Below are 18095 nucleotides of genomic sequence, written 5' to 3'. Positions count from 1 at the left end.
TTTTTCTGTTCCCTTCTGTTCTTCTCTAGTCACATGGATCACAGCAGGTGACAGTGAAGAGCAAAGAAAGAATTTCAAAATGCATCATTCTTTATTATCTTTATCATCTAGTGCCCTGAGTGACTACAGCATTCTTGGAATAACATGTATAAGAGCATTCAGGATGAAGGGGTTGGGACAGGGGAGGGTGCAGTGGCCTCTTATGTGCTTTGGATCTTCTTGTCTATTTGTATAAATTCCCCAGCTAGGGAAAAAACTGCATAAATTCCTGTTCACTCATTACCAGAGCCTCTTTGAGAAATAGTAAGGTAGTGGAAAAGCAGAGCTTAGCACAGAGAAGGCTTCACCAGCAGAGAATGGAGAGAACTCAGTAAAGGCTTTGCTGGGTCCCCTTCATCAAGGGACAGACACAATGTGACTTTGGTATACCTAGGAAACTCAACCCAGTGGTCAAGTTGCAGAGAAGCTCTGCTTTGGGAGATTATAAAGATAAAGGACAAGAACTCAATTTGCTGACCTCTTGAAATAAACTCTGCCCGCAGTCTCAAATAGACTTTCCTCCAGGCTTCCCTCTCCAAATATTCTCCACTTGGGAACAAGAATATCTGAATTCAACTGGATAAGAACTCAGGGTAGTGACGTGGTTAAACAAGTTTATGATCAACTCTTTTTTTTTTTTTTTTTTTTTTTTTTTTTTTTTTTTTTGACAGCAGAGTGGACAGTGAGAGAGAGAGACAGAGAGAAAGGTCTTCCTTTACCGTTGGTTCACCCTCCAATGGCTGCTGCGGCCGGTGCGCTGCGGCTGGCACATCGCGCTGATGATCAACTTTTATCTTCTGCCTTCAGCTCATCACTGACACACTGGCCTCAGAGGTGTCAGTACCATTCAGGGACCTTGTTTCAAGAAAGAAACCACAGATAGATTTGAATCCTCTTTCCCTTGTCTATGAACAAAAGGATAGTCTTGAATACATCTGTTCTACTCTTTCTGCTCTGACTCTCTCAACCCTAAGTCATCTAGATTTTTGTAGCCAATCCTACAGGATTTACCCTGCTCGTTACCCAGCGCCCTCTGACCCCCACATTAATATAAATCACACATGCACTTAAGTTGCCTTCAAATCTCTATTCAATTAAAAAGCTCTGCATGGTTTATTATTTCCCTCTAACAGAATGAGAAGCTTTTGCTCTATGAACATACTGCCTTGTAGTATTTGTTACTCTTTCCTATGTATTCATCCTGCTTCCCCACATTTCTTGAAGTCATTAATTCTTTGTAATGTGGCTATACCTGTATACTCTAGAGCAAGTAGAATAGCAATGAGCACGTTGTGTGATTAATATCAACAGCTATTAAATTAAGCCCATGGGTGCTCTGCTTTATTGCTAGAAGTTGGTCAGAGCTATGCTTTTCATTTTCATATTAAAGTAATTAAACACCTGCTTTACTTGACCAGTCACTTGTGGTGGCAAGCTTCCCTGGTTTTGAGCTCTTGGTCAGTAGTAGCTAGAGGTCATTTTTGTGAGAGTGAGTGTGAACAGTGACCCATCCATGCAGGTACAGTAAATGTTGATCGACGTTCAGTACATTGATGGTCTGTTCTTTCAAAGCAGTTGAAAGAAAATAGTCAAAATGTGTAAATATTTTAGTTCTTTGCATATGAAGTGGACATTTCACAAATGCCTTTTATTAATTTAAAATATTCTACCAAATATACACTTACATACATTAATGACTGAATTTGGCTACATGTATTTCCACTTGACACCCACTAGGGTAATAACCAAAATGCTTTTTCAGCAAGGATTTGGTTTGGTTTGGTTTGGATTTCACCACCAGGAAATTCCTTTTGATTTGTAGATGTACAAGGTCATCTTAGGAAATTGTTTCACTTTCTTTCCATCCCAAATACAATAAAGTAGTTTTTTTTCTATGACTTATGCTTAAATCTTGTCTTTCTTAACTGCCATTTAACTTGCTGAAAATTGTAATTATGGGGGAATATAATGCCTTGAATTACAAGACAAAGAGTTGTTTAAATTGAAGATTATCTTTATCTAGTATTTTAAAAACTCACTTGGAATAACTATTATATTTTAATTTATTTGAGAAGCAGAGAGAGACAGGGCTCCCATCTGCTGGTGGGATGTGACTGCAATAGTCAGGGCAAGGCCAAGCTGAAGCTAGAAACAGTGAACTAGGTGATGGACATGAATACCTGAGCTACCACGTGCACATCAGTCAGAAGTTGGAATTGGGAGCAGAGCCAGGATTCAAATTCAGGCACTGTGGTGTGGGACACAGGTGTCTCAAGCAGTGTCTTAGCTGATGCCCCAGAACAACATTCAGTACTATAAATCCTTAATTATTTCCATTAATAGTGAAACCATTCATGGATCTCCATTACTGGAAAGCTAGATTCTTCACAATAAAGAACTGCTCATTAGCTGGTGCCGCGGCTCACTAGGCTAATCCTCTGCCTTGCAGCGCCAGCACACTGGGTTCTAGTCCCGGTTGGGGTGCCGATTCTGTCCTGGTTGCCCCTCTTCCAGGCCAGCTCTTTGCTGTGGCCAGGGAGTACAGTGGAGGATGGCCCAAGTGCTTGGGCCCTGCACCCCATGGGAGACCAGGATAAGTACCTGGCTCCTGCCATCGGATCAGCGCAGTGCGCCGGCCAGCAGCGCTGGCCGCGGCGGCCATTGGAGGATGAACCAACGGCAAAGGAAGACCTTTCTCTCTGTCTCTCTCTCTCTTTGTCCACTCTGCCTGTCAAAAACCAATGGCAAAGGAAGACCTTTCTCTCTGTCTCTCTCTCTCTCTGTCCACTCTGCCTGTCAAAAACTAAAAAAAAAAAAAAAAAAAAAAAAAAAAAAAGATAAGAACTGCTCATACCCTGTGTTGCTTTACCTGGGGTCCTTGCTGCTTTTTGCAATACTGGGTTTCCTAATATTTTATTTTTTATTATATGTTTTATTGTAATATTTTTATTTATACCCACCATCTTTCTACCATCATTCCATGTCACTTCTTGAAAAGGAATTACTTCATTGATTTTTGGCTTTCATGTTTACTCACTTTTAGTAGAAAATGTCAGTATGGCAGGAAGGACTTGTTTGATATTTAGAATTTTGGTAAGAATCCCTAAGTCGTTTTCTTTGAAATTTGAGAGTACATATGTTACTCAACACAGAGTGAGACTGAACCATCCTTTCTTATATACCATATCTATAATCAAGTGGCTATATTTTTAAAATGCTTTCTGGTTTCTGCAAATTGTACTTGTCTCCATTGTCCACACATGTAAATAGCTCATCATTATTTTAAATAAATCAAATGATATTTACTTCCAGAAAGAGGCCTATTAATGAAAACCACCTATTATACTACATAGACTGATGGTTATTGATACTTGATAAAAATTCCTTATAGTTTTATTCTGAAACATTCTTCTAAGAGCATTATCTAAATCTTGCTTAGCTGTGCTTTCATTAAATTCAGAGTATTATTTTATACATATATATGTACTTTCTTATTAAATGCTATTTTGATTATGATTAATAGTCACCAGTCATTTAAAGGGCATTGTCAAAGACGGAGGAAGAGGGTACAGGAAGGTGAAGAGCTGGAGAAGGTAGGGGTATCAGCAGAGGGGTGTTGGGATTCTGCTTATTCTTGTCTGTTCCCAACAGTATGAAGAGATGGAAGAGGGCTTCTTTATCTCAATTCTTAGTTGTCCATGATGGGGGAACTCAAATACAAACATGGCTTATTAAGGAATTACCAAGAGAAGGCTGAAAACTTAGTCAAGGAAAGGAATGAACATGACTGCTGTTGACATATGATACTCCAATGTTGGAGCACAGATTAGTTTAACCATCACCATCCATTTGGAAAATTATCCTGGAAATACGTGGTACTGGTCATGACTAGTAGGCATGTCATGTGTTTAATCTGCTGGGGGAGTAATGGCAAATTTGGGGCAGGGGGACTATCAAATAGAGGTATATTCCTTCCTTCTTGTTTGCTTGTTTGGGAAAAAGTTGAGTAAGTCATTTTTTGCCTTCAGTATAAAAACAAAGGAGAAAATTTCTTTTTTAGCAAATCAAATGTTACAATTCATTTCACATTCCTATTATAAAACAAGAAGCAGTTTGACTAAACAAAATCTGGGCTGAGGGAAATTGACTGTTTTTTGTTTTAACCTTACATTGACAGAAAGCTATTTTGGAAACCTTGAGAATTTGAATGTGTTTTTACTTGAATTAAAAAATTATTGTTCAAATGTTTAAAATTGCATTTTTATTACATTTATGGATGTCTCATACAGGTAAGAGATTTCATAAATGAAGAGGGAGACAAACACAAAAATGTTACATGGACCATTTATTTTCTAATAGCTGTATCTGAGAAATGAAATTTGACTGTTGACTGTGGGTGGCGAGTGTTGCCATAGCAACCTATTCCTTAGGCAAAACTGGAGGGTGCTCATGGTGATGAAGGTAAAAGTCAGAAAACAGACTTGTTGAGATATATTACTGGGCATTGTGAAATTATGAACATTTTCATTCAAGATATGTGAGGGGGAGCAGCTCTGAGAGAGTTAAAGGTCTTAGGTAAGGAGTTGGATATGGTGCTTTGGTCTAAGCATTTGGTCATTATGGGGTCTATTGTTTGGTTGCCTTGGTTTAGCAACACCAGCCAAAGAAAGAAAGAATGAAGGTTGTTTTGTCATACATATAACAGCAAGAGCTCACACCTGTTTCGCCAGTTGCTATTTTGCATACTTTGCAATCTTCCTGAGATTTCTAAGCGTTAAGTAATATTATTGGCCCTATTTTACAGGAGGGGAAACTGAGGCACAGGGAAATTCACTAACTATCCTGAGACCCTGCAGAAGAAAAGTAACACAATGAATTCAACCCAGGACAATGATCTGAGTCAGTGCTGCCTGAGCTTTTATGTTCGTCAGTATGACACACAGTATGGTGTGAACAAAGGAAATAATGTTTTGTGTGAGAAGGTTCTACCTGCCATTCCCTCAGCTTAAAGATCATCTTAAACGGAAGATTCTAGTGGCAAAACCCTTGAGTAGAATAGACACTAAGCTACTTATCTCTATTGGGAATTTTTTTTTTAAAGAAGAATGTAACGAAGAAAAAGTGAGGGACTGGCTATTGGCTTGAAGCTGGATCAACAGAATCTGTTCTACCAGTGTTGGACAGCTCTATGGCCAACAATTATGCTGCCTTTGAAATTGACTAGCTTATTAATAACTCCAATATTAATATTTTGAGAGTTCTTATTGTCTATTCAGATAAGAATTCTGAATGTCAGCTTGAACAAACCAGGCAACATGGTGAGGTTTTTCGTATTTATTCAGTGAAATTATTTAGTATTTATTCAGCGATTTACACAGGAGAGTAGGGGAGAAAGTCTAGAAGTGCAAGCTGGGTCCATACCAGGTAGAGAGCAGGCCAGGAGCCACGAGGAACAGAGCCTGCAGTTAGGAGCAGACACAGGGAGCTTAGTGCAGGCAGGAAAGCAGAGGCAGAGAGGAGTGACCAGAAGGCTGCAAGCCCAAGGTCAGGGGACAACAAGGGAGGGGCCCACCTTGCTCCAGGCCTTTTATTCACTTTCAAAGGGGCGTGGTCACATGGTCTGACTGGCAGATGAGGTCAGGTAGGGGCATGAGATTACACAGCAGGTAGGGCGAAAGGGTGGTCACCAGTTTGCAAATCTAATCGATTTAATCCTATCTGCCTGCCTATATAACCTTGAGTTCATGGTCATCCTCTGGGTGACCAGGGCAAACCATTTTAACGGCTTTGTGTTTTGGTTTCTTTATCTTTCAAAAATGTGAAGTAATAGCTGGCCACTTTTGTCACAGAGGTATGTGAAAATCAAATGATGCAATGAATATGAAAATGGTTCATCAACTCAACAGGACAAAACAAACATAAAGGGAGTATTATTAGAGTTAATGACCAACAGCCTATTTCTGCCTTTTCAGGCCTGGATAATGAGCTTGTATGTATTTGCTTATCTAGGGAGGATGTGGAACTGGAATCTGGCTTTCAAAGGCAAAGAATTCTGGCTAGAAGGTTATGCAGAAAAAGTATAGAGAAGGAAATCTGTTTAAAATGGATGTAGGACAATACTAAGAGCGAACGTGCTGGACACTCTTCTAAGCAGTTTCCTGCTTTAATTCACTTATTCCACACAAGAACGCTAATGTGCTAGGTACTATTTCTATAGATGAAGATGTGGGGAAGATAGATGTAAAATAAATGTATCCAAGGGCACAGAGCTATTAAATTATAAATCTAAGTCTCAAAACTTGGTATTTGACTATAGAGTCAAAGCTTTTACTGCCATACTGAATTGTTTCTATATTATATAGTATTATTATTACATAAAAATAAAGTACAAATGTAACATATATGTGTGAAAAAATTGTTTTATTTATTTTTGTTTGGTTTTCAGTAAAAGAAGAAATTCTTCTCACTAAACTACCTGGATGATACACATACTTAACTACAAAAAATTGGAAGATATTAATTCTTGATGAAAAACCTACATTTAGAAATACTGGTTATTTCATAGATGAACAGTTTTATGAAAGTAATAACAAAAGGGAAGCAGTACACCAGCCAAGATGCCCAGGTTGCGCCATCATGCATTCACATGTATTAGGCAGACATCCAGAGGCCACTACCTACTGAAATAAAGGACATAGACATCCCTGTGTCTGTGTTTTGAGAGCTTTCCATTTAGATCTGCAGATAGGAAGTACACACAGTAAGAAATGATAGCACACAAGAAGTTCAAATAAAATTCTAAAATCCTTCAAAAGAATCTAAGTGCCTCTGGTGGAGCTGAGGGTGACAGATGACTGTGACTGTGTTTCCCCATCCCCTTCTATAAGTAACATTCTTATTTGTTCCATTATATATTCCATTAACTTTACCTATTGTTAATAATTGTTACAGGTTATCTTATAGCCCTACACATTCTGCCTATTTCTAATAAGCTATTTACTTATTATCCATACTTGACATATGTCATAAATTTTGCTTGTATGTCTGATGTAATCTGTATTTCTGTCTCCCCCAGATTCATATGTTGAAACCTGTTAACCCATGAGATGTTATTAGAAAACAGGATTTTGTGGGGGCCGGCACCGTAGCTCACTTGGTTAATCCTCTGCCTGCGGTGCTGGCATCCCATATGGGCACTGGGTTCTAGTCCCAGTTGCTCCTCTTCCAGACCAGCTCTCTGCTGTGGCCTGGGAAGGCAGTGGAGGATGGCCCAGGTCCTTGGGCCCCTGCACCCGTATGGGAGACCAGGAGGAAACACCTGGCTCCTGGCTTGGGATTGGCGTAGCTCCAGCTGTAGTGACCATTTTGGGGGTGACCCACCAGAAAGAAGACCTTTCTCTCTGTCTCTCTCTCTCACTGTCTAACTGTATCTGTCAAATGAATACATAAATAAATTTAAAAAACAGGACTTTGGGGAGGTGTCTAAATAACAATGGCAGGGCCCTCCCCTCAGAAACAGGTTCAGTGCCTTTATAAGGGAAGGCCCAGAGAGCTGCCTTAACCCTTCTCTCATGTGTGGACACAATGAGAATATGGCCATAGTTCAACTGGGAAGTGGGCCTTCACCAGACATTGAATGTACTGCACCCTGACCTTGGATTTTCCACCCTCCAGGACTGGACGAAGTACATTTTTGTTGTTTACAAATCAGTCCGCTAATGCTATTTTGTAACAGCAGTCTGAACAAATGGAAACAACATCGGAAGTTAGCAACCCACTTTCCATACTAAATGCCTCTTATGTGTTTCATCCTTCTCCTTTATGTTACAGTTCTTCACAACAGTTATGAATATCATCAAATAATATAGCAAACTCATATTAGAAGGTGTCATGTGACACAGTTGGTCTCTGGTGCTAATGTAAAGTTCATTTGGAAGCAATAAGATGTAAACAGAAGGAAGCTAAGAATAAGAACCTAGAGAATGTCTATCAATAACAAAAAGGTGATCCAGGCAACAAAAAGTCAGAGAGTAAGAAAGTTAAGATTTTTTAAAAATATCATGGAAGTAAAAAAAAAAAAAAAAAAAAAAGAGTTCAAATTGAGAAGATGCAGCAACTGTAAGATTAGAGAATGTAATCAAAAGAATCCTTGAAGCTGATGGTTGGGGAAGACAAAAATCTTTGGCCAGATCCTGGCTGCCAGAGAATGGTGGCAATGAGGAGATCAAATTATATTTTATGGTCAGGAACTTGGATGACTTGTACCATGGAAGCTAAAGGGACAAATGTTGACAACTGTTGGGTCAGGTCCCAGTTGAAAGTTTAACTTTGGACAATGTATTTAACATCTAAAGACAAAATTCTCTCAACTGCAATATAGGATAATAAGGTTGTGATAAAATACACAGAATTTAGCTTATTTTTGCTTATCACTTTAATGAGTATTAATGAAAAAAATTAGCAAAGACATAGCAAAGATATCCATAGAATGTAAAGAGTATGGAAGGAAAGTTCTAGGTTGAATGTGGAAAGACACAGTGGGCACAGGGTTGACAGTCCAGTAATCCAAAGTTGGATCTTAGGGTCGGCTCCTCCCAGCTCACTCCCACTTCTTACGTGATTCCATTAATCCACAGGCCTACAAAAAGATAACCATACTAAATATTTTTATTCTTCTCACCAATAGCTGCATTTTTGGGAGAGTGCCAGGAGTTGCCCTTCATGTGACCAGACTCATAACAAAGCTCTCTTTGAACAGTAAAGGGAGTAGCAAGGGCATCAGACATTATTTTATTCTTGTGAGGTCCAGAAAGGCATCTAGATGCTGTCGTTGTTAGGTATTGTGAAATAGTGTATTAAGGAGGAAAATTTAAAAATATCAGCCAGTTCACAAAATCCTCTTGTTAGTTATCTTAAAAATCTATCTACAAGATTAAAATTGTAGGTCATTTTTGGTGGAAACATAAAAATCATTTAAAGGTCATAGGTCCAGTGATTCCTTTGGAAATTTCACCTTAACTTAAAATTCATTTCCTCTCTCTCCCACCAGGCTTCCACCCACCCATTACGATTCAGTCTTGCAGGTTTAATCATGTGTTGAGGATAGTAACCACAGGTATCAAGGCAGATGCAGAGTAGTAGGAACTGAAAGAGGACAGTCAGGTTTGAGAACACAAAACAACCAGAGGGCACAGTTACTGAAACACATCTGAATCAGTGTAAGAAATTAACAATATTGCTCCCATATCTACTGTTTGTCAGGGAACCTATCGACAAAAAGGAATGCCTCCTCAACAAGGACATCTTGTTTTCTGAGAGTAAAGTGACAAAGACACTAAAAGGGATATAAACCAGAGGAAAAAGATTCCAAGTGCAATTTATGTAGATGGGGGCTTCATTCATTTCTAGAAGCGTCATAGATAACATCATTTAAGATAAGTGAGACTTTCCTAACTATATGCCTGATGTTATCAAGGGAGAAATGGCACAAATCAACACTTACTTTCACCAACATGTAAACAATTTAATGACAAAGGATGTGTCAGAAATCACACAATGGATACTCTTATAGTAAACATTCCTTGTATCCATTTTAAAAAACTATTTTCAGAATATTTATCATTACAACTTTTTGGAAAAAAGGTAAGAACACACAAGTGTGTCATGTATTCTGGAATAGCTGGTTAAATAACGAGGGTACAAGAAAACTCCTTTAACTTACATTTAACTTCCTTTGACAAAATGAGAGGAGGTATGATATGCACCTGTAGGAAAAGGAGTAAATATTTGGTATAAACAATATACTTTAACCTAAGAAGGAATAATAATGTCTTAGGTATAAATTTAGTAGTCATTTATATTGAACAATAAATATGCAAATCAGATAGACCTGTTACTGGTAGTTCACCCTTCCTAAAGTGGCTGAATTTGCCAAACCGAATTATTTCTTGGAACATCACAGATTTGGCTTAACAAGGTGATTCAGGGGGCAATGGGGAATGTTATTTAACAGTAAAATTTCCTTGGAGAATATGTATAATATATGCAAACCACATATTTTCCCTTTAACTTTATTTTCTATTTCACTAAGTTATACATGCATGGGATTTAAAGTCAAAAAGTGGAACCAGGCTTGCTACACACAGCACTCCCCTAACCACCACCCTCTATACCCTGCTTCCCACTCTTCCGTGTCTTTGTATTTCAACATTGACCTTCACATCTTTAAATATGTTTATATTTCAATATCTTGGTTTTCCAGTTTGAGATTTAAGAAAAGTGAGGGCTGACTGTTATTCTGCAATAGTACATATGAGGGTACTTCAAAAAGTTCATGGCAAATTAAATATAAAGTTTATTTTATTGCAAAAGCTTTGGAAGTCCTTGCATAGTTTTTCATAATTCACATTTTTCCACAAACTTTTTGTAAATCCCATGTATATACATTTCTGACTTTCATTTCCAAATAAAGGTCTATTTTTTGGGGGGGAGGAGAGGCAGAAGTTGCAGGTTTATTGGGAAGTTTTATTTTTAAAATGAACTTTTAATTTTAGAGTATTTGTAGATTTACAGATAAGTTTCAAGGATAGTATGAGAGTTCACGAATACCGCAAATACAGTTTCCATATTGCAAAGTTTCTTCTTAGTTACTGAGCATCCTGGTGTCTTTCTCCTCTGAGAGGTCTTTTCCAGCCTTACAATCTGCTCCACTGATGGATCCATCCATGACCCTGCTGAGCTCTGAAGTCTTGGGACCCATGTTCATTACGTCTTTCTGTTTCATTGTTCTCTCTCTCTCTCTGCTTCTCAGCTAATCCCCACTTTCGTGGAGCACATCCTGGAGGCCTTGCACATCTCAAATTTACTTTATTATACTCCTGTACTTAGTTATTCGCTGGTGTGGGATTTAGGAAGAAAACGATTTCCTTTTGGTGTTGTGGAGCAATACTTGATTGCTTTTGTACATTTCAGTATTATCCTTGTGATTTCAAAGTCATTCTACTTCAAGTCCTAGCCATTCTTAATCCATCTTATGAAGCCTATTTTTCTTCTTGGATACTCTTAGAATCTCCTTTGTCCCCAACTTTAACTCCCAATCATATATTGAGACTTCTTTTTAATTTTAAATCCTCTTTTCTGAATGTTATATCTCTCGGATCTAAGAGGAATGAATGACCCTATCCATCTTCTCAAAGCTCTGTGTGCAGGCATTTGGCTTGTTGGCTAAGGACTTTTCTACTGGGTGTTCTCTATATTGGGATCTCCAGAGTCTGTCTGTCCTTCGTAACTCTTTCCTCTTGCCTACTTAGACTGTTTAGTCTTCAGAAAATGTACTTCCAACCTCTGACCTGGAGGGAAAAAGCTTGGCTGCTCACCCCCTATTTTACTGTGCAGTTTTTCAGTCTAGAGACAGAGTATTTTATATTCTGTGGAGATGAACACTGCTGGGATGAGGAAAGAGCTGTTGTCAAACTGCTCAGGGGAGTGGAGAGGCTCAAAGGAGCTAACTCTTTTTTTTTTTTTTAAAGACTTTCAGCTGTAGTTTAATTTTCAGTCCCAATCTTTCTTCCTCTTCTACAGAGGTTAGTGGTATCATTAACTTGAATCCGTTGAGAGTTCTTTAGTATAAAATTAAGTTGCTCCTCAGATGCCCACTGCCAATTTAGGATTTAGCTTTCTAGGCCATATGCTTTCCAGTTGCCAAACATTTATTACTATTGTGTACTCAATTATCATTGTCCTTGTTTTGCTATCTACAAAACACCTTTGTCATTGTGTAACTGTAGTTTAGGCAAGGAATAGAAATTCATGCAAATGTTCAAGCCAGCATTTTGAAAGTGTAACCCTGTTTTTAACTAAATTGGAGATAATATTTTAGAAGAAAAAATTATATATCTATAGTTTTTTTCTTTCATTTGATGGGAAATTAGGGCCAGGGTGAAAGAGAATAAATCCATAATGTTTAATGTTTTTAGATTTGGGTTAGACCTCTTAACTGGACAAGTCTAACACCATAAACCTTTCCTGTTTAAATTCCAGTTTATCTTGGTGCTCTGAGTCGTTACAGCAGAGAGTTCATGAGAGTGGCAGGCAGTTGCATCATGCTCCAAAGCAACTCTGTGTTTACTGGAAAATATTTTTTTTTTCCTTGAGGAGAGAAGGTTAATACTTCAGGAAGCTTATCTTGGTATACTCAGATCAAAGCAATTCACACAACAACTGAATAAACACATTCGTTAATGGTTATGACAAATATTCCGATCTGACACTAAGGAAAATATATATATTGGGACAAGGCAAGTTTGGAAAGAAGTAAGGATTTCCTTAGGAAATATTTTCACTACATTTAACTCATTGATCTAATTTTGTGTTGCTCTAAATGAACAACCACAATTCTTATTAGACAATTTTTTTTGCAAACCATTCTGGAACATTCTCTTGGACTATCATATCATTTTTAAAATAAATATATTCAAAATAATTAGAGTGTATACTTATTTATGGCATGACTCAAACTGATACTAGTATTGTTAGGTGCTATATTGATTGCTTGTTTAAACTCTTGATTTCAAAACAGTAAGTAACAATATCACAAGAGAGAGTAGCTTTTAGTTTCTGAATTGGAGATTTTTTTTGAAAATTTTTTTGAGGTCATTATTCTCCTTAGCTTGAACCATCATAAAATAATTACACTGTATCCTAAACACCAGCCCTAGGACAATTAAATTAGAAATAGGCATTGCAAGAGAAGCAGAGCTTAAGAAAGGTTATTTTACAAATGCTTCCCAAGTGATCATATGTTCTAATTTTTGACTTCAGTGATTTTTCCTTGCCTTGGCCTTCTTAACTGTGTCTTAGAACGGAGATTACACTTTTTGTTATAGGAATACAAAATTATAAAACTACCTAATAAGACTGTGCTTCCTTTCACAATTTCTGAAGTGCATACTTGCCCTTTGACATTGTTATACAGATGAGAAATCAACTAAGGGGAGGTGGAGAATTAGGGGTAACTTTTATGACAAACATTAGGTTAAGGGTCCTTTCTTGGAAACCATCAGCCCTAGAGAACGGGCCTGCAGAGAGAAATCAGAAATGCCAGGAACTTGCAGCCTCCTCTCTTGTGTTCTGCTCCGATTCCTGCTGCAAATGGCCACTGAAACGGAGGCTGAGTCAAGTTTCTACTGTCTAATTTTTAAATGGCAGTGGAGAGATATGGATAATTGCCATAGAGACTGATGTGGGGATGGGGACTCCAGATAAGAGAATACAGCTGCCGCCGGCGCCGCGGCTCACTAGGCTAATCCTCCGCCTAGCGGCGCCGGCACACCGGGTTCTAGTCCCGGTCGGGGCGCCGGATTCTGTCCAGGTTGCCCCTCTTCCAGGCCAGCCCTCTGCTGTGGCCAGGGAGTGCAGTGGAGGATGGCCCAGGTGCTTGGGCCCTGCACCCCATGGGAGACCAGGAAAAGCACCTGGCTCCTGGCTCCTGCCATCGGATCAGCGCGGTGCGCCGGCCGCAGCGCGCCGGCCGCGGCGGCCATTGGAGGGTGAACCAACGGCAAAAGGAAGACCTTTCTCTCTGTCTCTCTCTCTCACTGTCCACTCTGCCTGTCAAAAAAATAAAAAAATAAAAAAATAAAAAAAAAAAAAAAAAAAAAGAGAATACAGCTGCCAAACTTGAGGTAACTTTATTAGAGAAAACACATTGAGGTAACATTAGCTGATTCACTGGTCACTCAATCTTCCCACCTAAGGCATCAAAGACTGTAGAAAAAAGACAAGAACTTCTGTGAACATGGTAACCTCATGAAGTTTGAGATAATTTGTTGCAGAGCAGTAGTAAGTGGAACACCTTAGTATTGTTTTTCCTTCTAGGCAGCATTATCACTGTGTTCCAACAAAAGAGGCTGAAGCTGCACTGCAAACTCTTACTTAACCTCACCTAGGAAGGGAAAAAAATACTTTTGCTACATTTGTTGGATATCTGATCATTTTTCAAGAGGGAGAATATAGAGTTCATTTCTTAAATAGTATGTAAGATAGGAGATGTTTTGTGGCTTCTTTTGGAAAAGATAACCTGTCCCCTAACATGTTTTTTTTTTTTTTTTTTTTACAGGCAGAGTGGACAGTGAGAGAGAGAGACACAGAGAAAGGTCTTCCTTTGCCGTTGGTTCACCCTCCAATGGCCGCCGCGGCCGGCGCGCTGCAGCTGGCGCACCGCGCTGATCCGATGGCAGGAGCCAGGAGCCAGGTGCTTTTCCTGGTCTCCCATGGGGTGCAGGGCCCAAGCACCTGGGCCATCCTCCACTGCACTCCCTGGCCACAGCAGAGAGCTGGCCTGGGAGAGGGGCAACCGGGACAGAATCCGGCGCCCCAACCGGGACTAGAACCCGGCGTGCCGGCGCCGCAAGGCGGAGGATTAGCCTAGTGAGCCGTGGCGCTGGGCCCCCTAACCTGTTAACTAGATCACGCTACACTCAAATGTTGGAATACAAGAAACTGAAAAAAAAAAAAAAAAAAAGCTTGAAAATCATTTAATAATAAGGGCTATTCGTGCTGAAATTATATGTAAATTGATATTGAATATAAATATAATCATTTAAAGCAGAATAAAATAGAATAAAAATATAATGCAGGTTATTACTCTTTGTTAAAATGAACAAACGTATAAATTTCTGTGGTAGTATAAAATGCAAAGATGAGCAAGAAAATAAAATATGAAACTTGGATAGATTACTACCTATTAAAGGCATTGAAATAATACTCAAAGACTTTGCCAACAGCCCAAAGGAAAAGTATGTTTAACTTAGAAATATTAAAAGTGATTTCCATCACTCATTCAGAGAACAGATAATACCCATGCTTTATAAATTGTCCCAAACTTTTAAAAAATGGAATCTGTTCAAATATTTTATATCAGATCAGATTGAGCTTAATATTCACACTGGATAAAGATATTACAAAAAGAAAACAAAATCCCTCAGCCAATTTTACTTATGACATATGGAGAATTCTATATAAATCATTAGGTGATGAAATTTGAGTTATTAGAGTTTATCTCAGCAATACAAAGATTACTCAAAATAAGAAAAAAAACTTATCAATATCACAAATATATTTCAATGAAGAAAACAGTGCAAAAATGTGCTTGATTTTGCTTAATACTTAATTGAAATCAAAAGAACAAAATCTCAAAAACAAGAAAATTTAAGGAAATTTTCTTAATTCAACAAAACGGCTAAATCAAAGCCTGTAGAAAATTATACAACTAACAACAAAAAAATCAAGACAAGGGTACATATCTTCTCCACAAACTATCAACCTAGTATAGAATGGACCATATTCTGGTTCACAAACAAACCTTAACAAATGATAATGAAGACAAATCATATAATGAATTATTTCAGAGCTCAAGGAGCTATCAGCTGGAGATCAATAACAGAAAGGTAGCCGAAAAGATCCTCAAATATTTGAGGATAAAATAAAACACTTGTAAGTGACACAGAGATCAAAAGTATTTGAGGATAAAACAAAACACTTGTAAGTGACACAGAGATCAAAAATGACATCTCAAATTAAATTTTAAAAATGCTTATATGAAAATAGAATTTGTCGGAAATTGTGAATGCAGTGAAAGCAATGTGTTGAGGGAGTCACAGCACAGCATGCATGTAGTGGGCAAGAAGGCTCAAGTCAATAATCTAAGCTTCCACTTTTAGAAACTAGAAGAAAAAAGAAAATTAAATATTATGTAAGCAGAAGAAAAAATAATAAAAATTATGGAAAAAATCAAATAAAGAGAACATAAGATATCAATAGAGGAAATTAACAACAGCAAAAGCTTATTTTTGAGATCAACAAAAATGATAAGCTTCTAGCAATATAAAGAGAGAGAGAGAGAGAAAGTGGGGTGGGTCTATGTTGTAGATCTGCGTTGTGTTACTTTTCACATCCAAAATATTTTTTACATTTTTAATTGATTTTGCATGTATGTTGAGGTAGGGTTCAAGAAAGATAATCTTCTCTATACAGATACACAGCATATTCATTCAAACAACTATTTTTTTCCCTGCTGAATTCCATTGACATCATTTCATATACATCAAGGGGTCATATGTGTTTGGATCTGTTTGAGATTCTGTTCTGCTCCTTTGGTGCCTTTGCCTATACTTGTATTCATATTCTGGTCTGCTTACTGCAACTTTATGGTATCTTTTTTAATTAATTAATTAATTAGAAAGGCAGAGTCACAGAGAGGGGGACAGGGAGAGCAGGAAAGGAAGAGAGTGAGAGAGAGAGAAAGAGAGAGAGAGACAGAGAGGGAGGGAGAAGAGAGAATCTTCCATATATTGGTTCACTTCCCAAATGGCCACAAGAGCCAGGGCTGGGCCAGGCCAAAGCCAAGAGCCATGAACTCCACCCTGGTCTCCCAAATGGGTGGCTGGGGCCCAAGTACTTGGGCCATATTCTGCTGCTTTCCCAGTAATATTAGCAGAGAGTTGGATCAGAAGTGAAGCAGCTAGAACTCAAATCAGCACTCATATGGGATACAGGTGTAGCAAGCAGTGGCTTAACCTACTGTACCACAACACTGGCCCATGAATGGCCCTATTATTGGCTTGGCTCTACAGTTTATTGACAGATTGGAAAACTTCGAACTAACTCCCTTTCAACATCTCATATATTCCATATAGGAATGCAGAATCAAACATATATGTGAATATGGTATTGTTTAATAATAATCCTTTCTCATATATTCTCTACATGCAGCTGGAACTGGGACTGATGTTCATATGGGATGCATATTTCCCAGGCAGCAGTTTAACCCCCTATACCACAACACTGACCCCTATCTCTATGGTATCTTAATATAAGACTATAAGTATTGAATTTTGCAATTCTTCTTAAGGGTTATTATAGCTGTTCTCATTCATTTTTTCAGTATCATAAGTTTTAGAATTATCCAGTTAATTTTTACAAAAAAAAGCACTTCTTGAAACATTATTAGAAATGTCATTCTATGAGATAATGGGCAGCATTATTCAGGTGTTAAAATAATTATCATTCACTAGCAAGTATTACCATGCAACAATAATTTGTGGCAAGTTTTGTCAAATGAATTAATGTATAAGTGAACGAATCAGAACCAATTTTCCCCAGGCCCTAGGAAGAGAGAGAAAAAAAAAACACAGTTCCTACTTTCCAGCATCTGATAAAGTAATTTGATTTATACCTTCTCATTTAAATAGATAAAGCACATCCCAGTTCTTCTATTGTGCAACAATTCTGCACTTTTAAGATAAAGTAACTGTAATATTTATTTTCCTAATGGCAGTTCAATCTCTAGATAATTTCAGCAGTACCAGCTTTAAAATGTCTAAGACATATTGAAGCATAATCCCTTGCTTTAGTAATGTTCAAGTAGTTCTAATTTGCCTTAGCCCAATATTTTTATGAATAAAGTAAAATAAACTAGATGCTTAAATTTTTCAATATCTTTAATATCTAGACCCTAAAAAGATACTGAAAATAATTCCCAAGGCTACAAAGGAAATTTTATTTAAGAAATTATCTATGGATCCAGAGGAGCAGCATGTTAAGCCATAACTTTGGAATGAAGAAAAAGATGGCCCAAGTGCTTAGGCTCCTGCCACCCATGTAGGAGACCCAAATGGAATTCCTGGCTCAGGCTTCAGTATTGCCCTGCCTTATCTGTTGCAGGCATTTGGGAGTGAACCAGCAGATAGAAGATTGATCTCTCTCTCTCTCTCTCTCTCTCTGGCTTTAATAAATAAATAAATCTTTAAAAAAATTTCTTAAAATTATCTCAATTATATACAACCCTCCTTGACCTGCAGGTATAGATTTTAGGAGAGAACTGGAGACACAGTATATTCCTGGACCATGTTATATTGATTAGCTACCCAGAATTTTTTTCCCATCTGAATTCTGCAGTTCTTCCATTCTTCTAAGCGTTTAATTTTGTGTTTTATCTGTTGCCCTATAGCCAATCCTATCATTTCTCTTTTTAGAATACTTTCTGCTCCACTTAGAAA

The sequence above is a fragment of the Oryctolagus cuniculus genome, chromosome 12 (assembly GCF_964237555.1).
Source record: "Oryctolagus cuniculus chromosome 12, mOryCun1.1, whole genome shotgun sequence".
In the NCBI taxonomy this organism is placed as follows: Eukaryota; Metazoa; Chordata; class Mammalia; order Lagomorpha; family Leporidae; genus Oryctolagus; species Oryctolagus cuniculus.
Note: the sequence above shows the minus strand (reverse complement) of the source record.